At 45.2% G+C, this 14,833-nt stretch overlaps 1 protein-coding gene across 9 annotated transcripts in view; it reads right to left on the bottom strand.

Moving 5' to 3' along the window:
* Positions 1-14,833, bottom strand: part of KIF26B (kinesin family member 26B) — a 636,506-nt gene that overhangs the window by 446,146 nt on the left and 175,527 nt on the right. For 2 of the 9 annotated variants that reach the window (XM_078357170.1, XM_078357169.1), the window contains 2 exons: positions 273-14,833; positions 1-190 (listed from right to left, as the gene is read on the bottom strand). The exon at positions 273-14,833 is cut by the window's right edge. The exons of 4 other annotated variants lie outside the window; for them this stretch is intronic. The gene's annotated coding sequence lies outside the window, so the exon portion shown is untranslated. 3 more of the 9 variants (XM_035280615.3, XM_035280617.3, XM_078357171.1) reach the window with 3 other exon arrangements.

Here is a 14,833-nt window from a genome sequence, read left to right on the forward strand (position 1 = left end):
CTGTGCAGTTCCTCCTCTCGCTCAGTTTTCCTTCCCTTTAGGTCAGAACTGGCTCTGTGACTTCTTTAGCCAAGAAAATCCAGTAGAAGTGAGGCTGTGCCAGCTGAGCTCGAGCCTCCAGAGGTCAGGCACCCGTCTGCTCACTTGCCACAACCCTGCCTAGCTGCCACTCGAACAGGCCCGGGCTAGCCTGCCGGAAGAAAAAAGATCACGTGGAAGAGAGACGAGACCCCGAGCTGAGGCCGGCTGACATCACCCAGCACTCAACTCACCTGGAAGCTGATCACAGACACGTGAGGGAGCCCAGCTGACACCGGAACCGACCAGCTGGGCCGGCCTAAACGGCCAGTCTGCGGAATCGTGGCTGAATGAATAGCTGTTGCTTTAAGACACTAAGTTTTGTAGTGGTTTGTTATGCAACAATAGGTAACTCATACACAAGTAGGGTCAGAGGCCTGTGAACCAGAGCAGCTCCATCTTGATAGGAGCTGGGTAAAATGAGGCTGAGACCTACTGGGCTGCATTCCCACGTGGTCAGGCATTCTAAGTCACAGGTGAGACAGGAGGTCGGCACAAGGTACAGGTCATGAAGACCTTGCTGATATAACAGGCTGAGTAAAGAAGCCAAATCCCACCAACACCAAGACAGCCTCGACAGTGACCTCTGGCTGTCCTTACAGCTACGCTCCCGCCCGCGCCATGACAGTTTACAATGCCATGGCAACGTCAGGAAGTTACCCTCCATCTTCTAAAAAGGGGAGGTACGAATAATCCAACCCTTATTTAGCATATAATAAAAAAATAACCATAAAAGTGGGCAACCAGCCGCCCTCAGGGCTGCTCTGCCTATGGAGTTTCTTCACTTCTCTAAGTAAAGAAGTTTTGTTTCTTCTCTAATAAACTTGCTTTCATTTTATGGACTCGTCTCGAATTATCCTCTCTTGGGGTCCGGATTGGACCTCGTTTCTGGTAACAGTAGGTACCGGGGATGCAGAAATGAGTAAGGTATACCTAGGTGAGACACACTACTCCCATTCATTCACTCATTCATTCATTCAGGTTTGATTAAGCACCTACTGAAAGTTAGGCTCTGTATTAGATTCTGGAGATAGAGGTGACAAGACGCAGTCCCTGACCCCAAGTAAAAGAGGATATAGACAATAAATGGGCAATTCTAAAATAAAGTAGATGAAGTATAAGACAGGAATAAGGAAGCCTAACAGTTGGAGGCAGGAGGGAGGGCAGGTGGGACAGTTTGGGAAGGCTTCTCAGAGAAAGCCATGTCTAAGGAGAGGCCTAAAGGATGGTTTAGGGACATCAGAAAAGCTTTCTCTGGGCAGAGGGCTGCACTTCAATCTGTGCCACTTGTAGGCAAAAGGAGGATCACGTGCATTGTCTCCATTCCATTTCCTGACCTTGTTCCTCTCTGTGTTGGTCTTTTGAATGAACTGAGAAAACTCAGGAATAAACTCCCAACTCTCCTGCAGAATAATTAGCAATTCAGAACCTGTTACTACATCAAGAGTTTCAACTGAACACACCTCAGCCCAAAAAGAAAAGAAGTTCAGATGGACGAGACAGGAAGACTCAGAGGCTCTAGTTCTGTAGCTATTCAAGGGAAAAAGACTTCAAGACTCCGTTTGAGCCACAAAGCCAGAATTTAAGTCGGCAATTTTCACCCGCCATGTTGCATACCACTCCTGATTACAGCAATTAATTAAAGTGGGTGCATCTGGTTCCCTCTCATTTTCTGCTATCAGGCAAAGGGTAGCTACTAATAAATGTTTATTAGATGATGTTTTCAAGTTCATACACTTGCTGAGTCGAAATTACAATAATAATAATTGACTCGGGTAACGAAGGGTTCCAGAATGCCTGGATTCCACCACAGGCTGGTAACTTCTTCAGAGATCACATTCTCTTCAAGGGACAGAAGATGCTTTCCAATCCCACGCTGCAACTACATTTATGACTAAACCAAAATTCTAATTTCATTACACTTTATGGAGACAGTTGCCTGAGCTGATCAATCAGCTCTGGTGAAGATTCCAAAATTCACATGTGATGCAGAGGGAAACATTTTATTACTGAGATACTGTGAGTCATCAAATCTCACAGCCATTGGCTACAAACCAACCAGACATCCTCTATATGTAAGTCACGCTGAAAAAGGTAGCATTAACTTCACAAGCATTCAAATACAATGGAACCCATTCTATGAGCTGCCAGTGTCACAGGCATGGAAGGTTATTTTAAAAAAAAAACAGTTGTGGCATTGTTGAGATTGACTTTCTTCTTCCCAATAAAAACTCCCTTCCTTGAATCAGCGACAGGAAGCTGAAAACAGGGTATTCAATTGCCATGAAGTCTTTCAGGGAAAAAAAAAAAAAAAAATGTTTAGGGAAAAAAATCAAGACCTTTGGGTTATCCTTGTTTCTGTGGGCAGTTATAAGTATTAATTCACATCTACATGTGGCATAGCTCTTCTTCCCCAAAACATAAAGCAACTAGACAAAATTAGAATGAACTCATTTAGACGTAAGCCATTGGGAACCCCATCATCCATAAATTCCGTGATGGTATCTCTCTGGGGTGCTGCTGGCCCAGCGACCCACCATGGTCAGGCAAGACTTCATCCCCAGTGGACCCCCAATTTTTGCGGCACACGTTCCCACGTCCTACTTCCATGTGAGTCCCACCTTTTCCAGGGACATGTGCTCAATACTCTTTGGTGTCGGCTATCATTTCCGGTTAGAAACCTGTTCCGGAGGCGTCTGGAGCTGATGGTTAAATGGAATGCTGCATTATCCTCAAATCCATTTATGCTGCCCATTTTCCTGTCTTCTGTTGGTTGCTAAGGAGATTAGTGTGAAATGGGGTCCCTGTCCTAAGGGGTTAATCATTTTACATTGCTCACTCCCCACAGAAGTCATAATCTGCTGTGTGTGAAATCACATTTAGTTGCTGTGAAAATGATTATGAGGCTCGGAATGGAACATTATGGCTTCAGGTGGGAGATAAGTAGTCAGAGCAGATGGACTCCGAGAAAATACAAAAGTTCTTTCCGGGAATAATGCTCACTCCGAAAATAGAGTGGGATACAGAGATGGTACATGTAATACGTAAGAAGATAGGAAATAAATTAATTTGGGACGTGGAACTTGGCTCTGCTGGTGGATTTCCCAGCTGTTTCCTTTTCTGTTCATTCTTTTATTTTTTTAAAGCCTATCATAGTACGATTGGAATACCCAAAAGATAATTTTGAAAACCCAGAAGATGGCGGGAAAAACAAGCATGAGAGATGGAAAGGAGTTGCTTCTTTTCAATGAAATTCCCAAGTTACTGCTGAAGTTAGGAATTCCTTGCTCTCCCATGGGCATGTGTCAGTAAAGAGACGAGACACACAGAGACCCTCAGATCAAAGGCTGATACAATGATACAATCCCCGGACTGCGCTGAAACCATCAGGCTGCCACACAGCAGTTACAGTCATCTCCTGATCTGTCTTGAAAATAGAGACAAAGCCCAATAATCTGGAAGGAAAAAACCACATGTATGTATTTTACAAAAAGCTAGGAATAACCAAAACAATTAGCAGTGTCCAACTCTAAGACTTAAATTTGGCTTCATGTGAAAATGTAATGACTTAACGTAACGAACATTAACCAGTATATGAAATGAGCCATATATATATCCTTAAAACATTGTTTAATAAAAATGAAATCTTTAAAACATATACTGATCACCACAATAGAAAAGAGTCCCAGACCTGCAAATATTTTCCTGTTATACGTGATAAACAGATTTCTGAAAAGTCGTAAGAAAATTTAAAAACTGTTTTTTTTTTCTTTTTTTCAGACACAGTCTTGCTCTGTCACCTGGGGCTGGAGCGCAGTGATAAGATCTCGGCTTACTGCAACCTCCACCTCCTGGGTTCAAGTGATTCTCCTGTCTTTGCTTCTCGAGTAGCTGGGACTACAGGCGCATACCACCACACCTGGCTAATTTTTTATACTTTTAGTAGAGATGGTGTTTCACCATGCTGGCCAGGCTGGTCTTTCAAATGATCTGCCCGCCTCGGCCTCCCAAAGTGCTGGGATTACAGGTGTGAGCCACTGCACCCAGCCAAAAATTCCAAATTGCAAGGTTTGCTATTTAAATTTACTTTGCACCAACTCCTCTTATAAAATGAGGAATATTTAATTAATTTATGAATAGTCAACACCTAATTTCTCTTTCTTGTAAATATACCAAGTTTGTATCCCATTATTTTTCAGCACAATTAGCATACAGTTCATCAATGGCTTAAGTATCAATATTTTAAATGTGTGTTTGAGGGTTGTTGTTTTTTTTTTTTTTTTTTTTTTTTTTTTTTTTTTTTTTTTTGACACAGAATTTCACTCTGTCGCCCAGGCTAGAGTACAGTGGTGTCATCTTGGCTCACTGGAAGCTCCACCTCCCAGGTTCAAGCAATTCTCATGCCTTGCCCACCTGGGGCAGCTAGGATTACAGGTGCACGCCAACATGCCGGCTAATGTTGTATTTTTAGTGAAGATGGGGTTTCGCCATGTCCACATGTCCTTCACCACGTCCACGTGTCCTTCGCCATGTGTTGGCCAGGCTGGTCTTGAACTACTGGCCTCAAGTGATCTGCCTGCCTCGGCCTCCCAAAGTCCTGGATCACAGGTATGAGCTCACACCCCCAGCCTGAGTTTGAGTCTTGCTTTACCTTATCCCACCCATCCCTGCCACAGGTTATCCACAGGTACCCTCGCAGACCAGGTGGTGCCCTGACGTCTGATGAGTAAGTCGTAAGAAATGAGGCTCCCACATGCAATTCTGTTCTCAGGAGCCCCACCCTGACAATGCTGCGAAGCCAGGGAAGTGGTGATCTGAGTTAGCATTCTCCTGATGTCCCTTTTTCTTCCTTTTGTATTGTTTTTTAAAGAGGGTCTTGCTCTGTCACCCAGGCTGGAGTGCAGTGGTGCCATCACAGCTCACGGCAGCCTTGAGATTCTGGACTCAAGGGATCCTCCCACCTCAGCCTCCCACGTAGCCGGGATTACAGCTATGCACCACCACACCTGGCTAATTTTTATTGTTATTTTTTAAAATATTTTGGTTGAGATGGAGTCTCGCTTTGTTGCTTGCACGCAGAGCAGACTGAACCCAACCCACAGTGGGGCACCAAGCTGGTCTCAAACTCCAGGACTCAAGCGGTCCTCCCTCCCCAGCCTCCCAGAGTACTGGGATTACAGGTGAGAGTCACGATCAACTTGGCCTTTGTTTTTTGTTGTTGTTTTTTCTCAATTTTAGAAAATATCTCATCTGGAATATCCCACCTGAGAGACTTCCAGAGTAGAAATAAACATTCTTGAATAATAAACCAAACCCTTGGGAAATGTAAACTTTTGAGAAAGGAATTCAGTGAGCACAGATCTTCAACACTAGCAAGCATAGGTAAAGGAAAGCAACATCCCCGTGGCAAACAGAATCAAAGATCAAAGTTCTCTACTGTATCTACACCTTCTGCCATGTGACTTTGCTGCTCCTTCCACTGGAGGCAGAAGGTAACAGATTTCCTACTGGACCGGGGCCACAGGAATTGCTCGAGCTAATGGAACGTGAGTAAAAAGGAAGTACATGAGGTCTAGACTTAATTTAAGAGGCACTGCATGTTTCTGCCCAGCAGTCTTGGAATAAATACTGCCACTGCCATTAGAAGAATATGCTGTACTGATCTGAGGAAGCTGAGAGAGGTGGGGAGCCCCAGTACCAAGCGGAGCTCAGCCCAGCCTGCCCCAGCAGACCCTAACTGACTCCTGGACACAAGAGCAAAAACAATTATTATTTTTTTTGAGATGGAGTCTCGCTCTGTCACCCAGGCTGGAGGGCAGTGGCACCATCTTGGTTCACTGCAACCTCCACCTCCCTGGTTCAAGCGATTCTCCTGCCTCAGCTTCCCAAGTAGCTGGGATTACAGGCACCTGCCACCACATCTGGCTAATTTTTTGTATTTTTTAGTAGAGACAGGTTTTCACCATGTTGGCCAGGCTGGTCTCAAACTCCTGACCATGTGATCCGCCCGCCTCGGCCTCCCAAAGTACCGGGATTACAGGTGTGAGCCATTGCACCCAAACAAATTATTGTAATTTTAAAGCACTAAGCTTTGTGGTGACCACACGATGGCAAAAGATAACCAATATCTGCTTTGCTGTTTCATTGCTATCTGCCTTACATTTCTAGAAGTGTAGGAATCCAAATGAGAGAACTCTACAAAAAATAGAGTCAACACACTCATGGGCTTACTCCAACAGAAGCCTGTGCTGCAGAGACGCACTGAGGAGACCTGCCTCGCACAGACTCAGCTCCGGTGCAGTAAATGAAATGAAGAAAAGCCTGCCTAAGTGTAGGGCTGGAGTCGGAATTTACACCCAATGTGTGTTCAAAAACACCCAAAATCTATTTCTACGACCCTTTGGGCTGGTAATACCTCAGGTACCTGGAGAAATAAAACTCGAGTCCTTTCTGAAGGAAGGTCCTTTAAACTCAAGACTCAAAAATTCCCCAGAGATAAAATTCTAAGGAATATAAATCCTAATTTTAAAATTACTGTAGCTAACTCAACACAAATACATCTTTCAAAAAGTAACATTTAGAAAATGAACAAATTGAGAGAAATACATACTATACACCATTGATATAAAGTTCAGAAGGAAGCACTGCTAAGCAATATCTTTTTTAAATATTTAATATGTTGTAAAAAAGAAACTACAGTACTATCAAGGGGTTGATTAACACTAAATTCAGCACAGAGGATAGCTTTGATGGGATAGAGGGGAAGGAACGGTGAGGGAAGCAGCTTCGGATACAGGACTTCAGAACTACGGTTACTATCCTCAAGCTTGGTGGAGGGTACGTGGATGTCTTTTCACTACTATTCTTTAAACTTTTTTTTGTTAGACAGAGTCTTGCTTTCTCTCCAGGCCGGAGTGCAGTGGCACAATCTCAGCTCACTGCAACCTCCATCTCCCCAGTTCAAGCAATTCTCCTGCCTCAGCCTCCCGAGTAGCTGGGACTACAGGTGTGCACCACCATGCCCAGCTAATTTTTGCATTTTTAGTAAACACAGGGTTTCACCATGTTGGCCAGGATGGTCTCAATCTCTTGACCTTGTGATCTACCCTCCTTGGCCTCCCAAAGTGCTGGGATTATAAGCATGAGCCACCGCACCCGGCCTACTATTCTTTAAACTTTATCTCTACACTACATAGACTTTTTTGCACACAGGTTTTACAATAAAAGTAAAATAAAAGAGAGGCTGCACAGGTACCAGACAACCTACAGCCCAAGTCTGGACAGTGTCACAGAGCGGTGACGGCCCATGGCCAGCAAGGGTTTCCAGTGGTGACCTTCAGGTGACCTTCCTCTTTTCCAAGCGGTGAAAAGAACAAAAGAGATGGTGGAAGGTACTTATGAGTGGTTGAGAAGGCCGCACTCCAGCAAGAAAGCACAGAGGATGTTAAGAACTGATACTCGGGCGTGGGTGGTTTGGGCATGCTGTGTCGGTGGCCGTGTGGCTCTCTGGTAACCATGCGTAGTTTTTGACCATGACCTCTGGGCTGGGATGATCCATGCTCCAGGTGGTGGCAGGGAGAGCCAGGCTGGAACCACGGCCAATATGTGACAGCAGCTGGACTGACCAGCGTAGCTGCAGAATCTGCAGGCCGGTAGATGTTGAAGCCAGGAAGCACGTGGAGCCTCAAGTGATTCAAAATCCACCAAAACCTGCCTTCCAGGTGGCTACGACAGAGGTGGGTTTTCTTGACTTCAGCCAGTTATGAGTTCTTTACAGACACATCTGGCTGCAAAACAACCTGGGAGCACATTTCTTAGCATAGTTCCCTGCAATGGGAACAGTGGCTAATATTCCAAGATCCTTTCCCATCTCCCCCAAGAGGGCTACGTGCTCTGTAAGCACAGCAGAGGCTTCGTCAGGAACTGCCCGCCACACACGTTGCATGAAAGCTGCGCTCTAAACAGAATGAGTCCGAGGAGAGCCTGGGCTGTGGCCTTCACATCCAGCTGTTTTGAAATGGATTCATTCATTACTCCTGCATGGGGCAAGTCTCATAGTGGTTCCCTGGCACTTCATTCATCCAAGAGATCAGTGAGTCTCCATTTCATAGTCCGGAAAACAGAAAGATGGGCTAACTTTCTAAAAGTTAAACAGCAAGCATGTGGCAGAGCTGGGGCTGAAACTAATGAGCCCAGTGTCCTGGTCCCAGAAAGAAGCTTCCCTTCTTTAGAGAGGAAAAGCAGAATACAAGAAATGCATCACGACAGAGTGTGAACGCGTGAGGGTAGGAGTGCCTAGGGCTTCTTTTCCAGGGAATCCCCATCACCAAATTTCATCTTCATCTTTCCTTCTAACAAATTAAGACTTAGAAAGCATATTGACTATTTCCCAGGCTAGACTTCTAGGAGGAAAAATCAATTTCTGATTCAGGAAAGGAGCTACTCACGCCAAACAGAAAGCAGAGAGCTTCGTGTCGAGGCCATTGATTTAGGCCGGAAATTCTGAATGCAAAGGAGTGAGATAAAGGAGCGCCGAAAATGGTAAGTGACGCAAAATAAAGGGCAGCCTTAATAAGTCTGTGACTTGAAAAGGGGTCACCCTGGCAGTGCGGAGAAATGAAGAGTCCGCGGAGGATAATGTATGAAATGAGTCCTGCTGACTGAGACACGAGAAAGAGGGCGCAGGCGACAGGGAGCGAACAACACAGGTAAATCGTTCCCCACACATCTGTGCACGGCGTAGTCTGAAGTGTGATTTCTGTGGCAACACTTGGGGAAATTACAGCACTCTAATGTAGGTGCAGTTCTTCCTTTTGTTATTACGCCCCCTCCCTTTTCCCCCTGCCTGCACATTTTTACCCACTCCCCATATTTAATCATTTCACCCCACCCCTTCCTAACTTCTCCCCTCTGTGCTTTGCCAGGAGCCATCAGTGAAATGGAGACAGCGGCCTAGGATGGAAGAACTGGCAGGATGCTGGCCACGAAAGGCGACCAGCACCTACAACAGATGCGCGTGGCCAGGAATGAGCTTTTAGCGCCCCGTGGTTCTCTGAAGCCCCAGGGGCTCTTCAAACTCCCGTCCTCCCTGCACGTCTGCTCCAAGCCCCCGTCCACCTGCCAGGCACTGTGACTGCAGCAACTGCTGCGCCCAAGAAGAGCACTCATCGGCAGAAACAGCTGGGCAAAGAACGGCGTCAGGAGAGACAGGGAAGCAGGAACACAGTTGTGGGTTCATGAGGCTCCTTTTCCTTTCCCTGTTGTTGTTAAGCGGCAAAGCATTTTTTTCCAAACAAAATCCTTTATTAATTCCCCTAAAAATAACCCATCTAAAACTTGTTGACCGGGTACAGTGGCTACGCCTGTAATCCCAGCACTTGGGGAGGTTGAGGCAGGTGGATCATCTGAAGTCAGGAGTTGGAGAACAGCCTGGCCAATATGATGAAACTCCGTCTCCATTAAAAATACAAAAGTGAACCAGGCGTGGCGGCACGTGCCTGTGATCCCAGCTATTCGGGAGGCTGAGACAGGAGAATCACTTGAACCCGGGAGGCAGAGGTTGCAGTGAGCCGAGATCGCGCCATCGCACTCCAGCCTGGGCGACAAGAGCAAAACTCCATCTCAAACAACAACAACAAAAACGTTGTTTTGGTTAATTAGACCAGGAGTCTGGAGCCACACAGGTTCAGCCTTCACCCTGCACACTCCCCAGACGTAGCCCCCAGGGCACTCCAGGGAGCAGGAAGAGCACCTTCAGGGAACGCAGGGCACTAAGGCTGAGCAGAAATCCCCAGTCAGAACACCCCTGTGGAGAGCAGCCGCAGACGCAGGCGGCCCAACTGAGTGACCAGCTGGGTCAGGCTGCTGACCCAAAAGCAGGTCTAACGGCCCCAGATGTTGACAGTAAAACCCCCAAACTCACTTCCTTTGTTCATTCGTTCCCTGGGGCTGCTGTAACGATCGCCCCAAGCTTGCCAGCAGGGAGGAACAGAAATGCATTCTCTCATGCCTCTGGAGGCCAAAAGTCCAACTTCAAAAGTGTCGCCACAGTGAGCTCCTTCTGGAGAGCCTAAGAGAGGACCCGTTCCACACCTCTCTCCCAGCGTCTGCTGGCTGCCAACAGTCTTTGGCACTCCTTGGCCTATGAAGACATGTCTCCAGTGTCTGCCTCTGGCTTCACGTGGCTCCTCCTCTGTGCTTCTGTCTCCTCCATTTCTGTCTCTCATGACACTCATCACTGAAATCAGCTTCCCCCAATCTAAGAAGATCTCACCTCGAGATCCTCACCTTAATGACATTCGTAAAGACTATTCCAGGAGGTGACTTTGGCAACATGGCAAAATAGGAAGTCCAAGACCCTCTTTGTCCCTACAGAGACACCAACTCACAAAAATATATAGAATAATTCCCCTTGTGAGAAACAGAGAAACCAACGAAGAGGCTCCTGCCCCTGAGCTAGTGCAAAAGCAGCTGATGAAGCTGGCAGGGAAACTCACGGTCGACTCAGCACAGTCCCGCCCCGAGGCCAGCACGGTATGGCCAAGAGGAAACTTCCAGCTTCTCGCTCCTCCCTGGACCATAGTACAATGTTAAGACTTTACAAGGGGACTGCCCAGGGGATGGCTTAGAACAGGAAAGGGCACCCGGTCAAGGGCTGCTGAGAATAAAGGAAGGGGTTTAGATCAGCATGTTCCGATTTGCCATAGTCCATGCTCTCCAGCTCGGCACAAAATAAGCAGGAGAAAACCCCTAACTCCTGGCCTCTCCCTGCGGGGAGAAAGTTAGAGCACGCGTTCAAAGTTCTAGCTTTTCAGGGAGAATTTTTTTTTTGAGACAGGAGTCTCGTTCTGTCACCCAGGCTGGAGTGCAGGGGTGCAATCTTGACTCACTGCAACCTCTGCCTCCTGGGTTCAAGTGATCCTCCTGCTCAGCCTCCTGAGTAGTTGAGATTACAGGCACCTACCAGCATGCCTGGCTAATTTTGGTATTTTTAGTAGAGTTGGGGTTTCACCATGTTGGCCAGGCTGGTCTCAAACTCCTGACCTCAGGAGATCCACCTCAGCCTCCCAAAGTGCTGGGATTACAGGCGTGAGCCACCGTGCCTGGCCCAGGGAGAATTTTTAAAGCAGCAAAAGAAAAGCAACTTGTCACATACAATGAAACCCCTAAAAGGCGATCAGTGGGCTTCACAGCATAACCCTCGCAAGCAAGAAGCAAGTGAGATAATACGTTCAAAGTGCTGAGAGAATAAAAACCTGTCACGTTCCAAGAATAAAGACTCTCCCAAATAAGCAAAAGCAGGAGTTCCTCGCTACTAGACTGACTTTACAAGAGTTACTAAAGGCAGTCCTTCAAGATGAAATGAAGGCATGCTTGATAGGAAAAGAAAAGCATACAAAAGCACAAAGTTCACTACTAAAGGTAAACATATAGACAAATACAGAATACTCTAATATGTAGCAGCCGTGCGTAAATCACTTTTAATTCTGGAATGGAGGTTAAAAGACAAAAGTATCCAGCCATCTGATCTTTGACAAGCCTGACAAAAACAGCAACGGGGAAAGGATTCCCTGTTTAATAGATGGTGCTGGGAGAACTTGCTAGCCATGTGCAGAAAATGGAAACGGGACCAATTCCTCACACCTTATTCAAAAATACTCAAGATGGGTTAGAGACTTAAATGTAAGACCTAAGACCATAAAAACCCGATAAGAAAACTTCGGCAGTAACACTCAGGACACAGGCATGGGCGAAGACTTCATGACTGAAATACCAAGAGCAACGGCAACAAAAGCCAGAATTCACTAAAGGGATCTATTTAAACTAAAGAGCTTCTGCACAGCAAAAGAAACTATCATCGGAGTGAACAGGCAACCTACATCATGGGAGAAAATCTTTGCAATCTACCCATCTGACAAAGGGCTAGTATCCACATTCTACAAGGAACTTACACAAATTTACAAGGAAAAAAACCCCATCAAAAAGTAGAAGGATATGAACAGACACTTCTCATAAGAAGACAGTTATGCAGCCAACAACATATGAAAAAAAGCTCATCACTGGTCATTCGAGAAATGCAAGTCACAACCACAATGAGACACCGTCTCACACCATAGTGATCATTAAAAGTCAGCAAACAGCAGGTGCTGGAGAGGATATGGAGAAATAGGAACGCTTTTACACTGCTGGTGGGCATGTAAATTAGTTCAACCATTGTGGAAGACAGTGTGGCGATTCCTCAAGAGTCTAGAACCAGAAATTCCATTTGACCCAGCAATCCCATTACTGAGTATAAACCCAAAGGATTATAAATCATTCTACTATAAAGACACATGCACACGAATGCTTATTGCAGCACTGTTTACAATTGCAAAGACTAGCAACCAACTCAAACGCCCCTCAATGATAGACAGGATGAAGAAAATGTGGCACATATATACCATGGAATACTATGCAGCCATAAAAAAGGATGAGTTCATGTCCTTTGCAGGGACATGGATGAAGCTAGAAACCATTATTCTCAGCAAACTAACACAAGAACAGAAAACCAAACACCACATGTTCTCACTCATAAGTGGGAGTTGAACAATGAGAACACAGGACACAGGGAGGGGAACAGCACATACCAGGGCCTGTTGAGGGGTGGAGGGCTGGGGAGGGATAGTAGGGTGGTGGGGGGCTAGGAGAGAGATTTAGTAAGGTGGTGGGGGGCTGGGGGAGGGATAGTAGGGTGGTGGGGGGATAGGCGAAGGATAGCATTAGGAGAAATCCCTAATGTAGATGATGGGTTGATGGGTGCAGCAAACCACCGTTGGCACGTGTGTACCTGTGTAACAAACCTGCACGTTCAGCACACGCATCCCAGAACTTAAGGGATAATTTACAAAAGACAAAAGTATAACAAATAATTATGTAAAATGTGTTAATGGATACACAATATGGAAACATGTAATTTGTGACCGCAATAACAAAGTGTGCAGGGAGTAAAAGCACACAGGTTTTGTATGTGACTGAAGTCGGGTCAGCTTAAAACAGTTACAGTAACTACGAAATGTTTTATGTAGTCCCCGTGTTAACCGCAAAGAAAATACCTATAGACGATACACAACAGAAAATAGAAAAGTAATCAAAGAACACTGCTGGAAAACAGAATGAGGGAAACAAAAGGAAGTCAGGAAGTCAGTGAGAGGGCGAAAGAGCTGCCAGACAGATCAAAGAATTCGGAAAACGCAATGGTAAGTCCTTGCCTATCAGAAATCACTTCTCATGTAAGTGAATTAAATCCCTCATCGAAAGACACACAGTAGCTAAATGGACTTAAAAAAACAAGCTTCAGCTCCATGCTATCCAGAGGGACTCACTTTGGATTTAGAAATCTACAAAGGCTGCAAATGAAAGGGTAGAAAGAGGTATTCTATGTAAATGGTAACCAAAGACAGTAGAGGTGACCATACTTACATCACACGGAACAGACGTTAAGACAAAAACTGCCACAACAGACCAGAAGCAACATTATTTAAGGATAAAAGAGTCAATTTACCAGGAAGATATAACAATTATAAATGTGCATGTACCAACACCAGAGACCCAAAGGTATCACACATTGACAGAACTGGAAAAAGAAGTCGAAAACAACACAACAATGGTAGGAGATTGCAATAGCTCATTTCAGTTTGTTGCGGCTTTTTGTTTTGTTTTGGTTTTTTGTTTTTTGTTTTGAGATAGAGTCTCACTCTGTCCCCCAGGCAAGACTGTTGTGGCGCGATCTCGGCTCACTGCAACCTCTGCCACCCAGGTTCAAGTGATTCTCTGGCCTCAGCCTCCCAAGTAGCTGGGATTACAGGCACGCACCACAACACCCAGCTAATTTTTGTATTTTTTTAGAGATAGGGTTTCACCATGTTGCGGGTGGTCTCAAACTCCTGACCTACAGTGATCCGTCCACCTTGGCCTCCCAAAGTGCTGGGATTACGGGTGTGAGCCACCAATATCCCACTTTCGATAATGTATAGAGTATATCAGCCAAACAAAAGGCTAATAAAAAAACAGAGGACTTGAAGAACACTACAGATCAAGTGACTCAACAGACATTTATAAAACTTTCTACCCAAAAGCGGCAGAATACACATTACTTTCAAGAACATTCTCCATGATACATCATGTGTTAAGGCACAAAACAAGACTTAACAAATTTAAGAAGTTTAAAATCATACCAAAAATTTTTTTCCAACCACAATGGAATGAAACTAGAAATCAATAGCAGAAGAAAATCTGGAAAATACACAAATATGTGAAAATGAACCACTGAGTCAAAGGAAAAAGTCACAGGGGAATTTAGAAAATAGCTTGAGACAAACAAACATGAGAATGCAGCATACCAAAATCCGTCAGACACAGCAAAAGCAATCCCAGGAGAGAAGTGTGTAGCGGTAAACACCTATGTTTAAAAAGAACGAAGATCTCAAATAACCCAACTTTACAACTGAGGAAACCAGAAAAAGGAAAAAAGCTAAGCTAAAGTTAGCAGAAGAAAGGAAATTATAACAAAGATTATAATGGAAAGAAATGAAATAGAAAATACAAAAGCAATAGAAAAAAATAAACCAAACTAAGACTTGATTTTTCGAACAGAAAAACGGCTGGGCACAATGGCTTACACCTGTAATCCCAGCACTTTGGGAGGCCGAGATGGGTGGATCACAAGGTCAGGAGTTCAAGACCAGCCTGGCCAACATGTTGAAACCCCGTCTCTACT

The sequence above is a fragment of the Callithrix jacchus genome, chromosome 19 (assembly GCF_049354715.1).
Source record: "Callithrix jacchus isolate 240 chromosome 19, calJac240_pri, whole genome shotgun sequence".
NCBI lineage: Eukaryota > Metazoa > Chordata > Mammalia > Primates > Cebidae > Callithrix > Callithrix jacchus.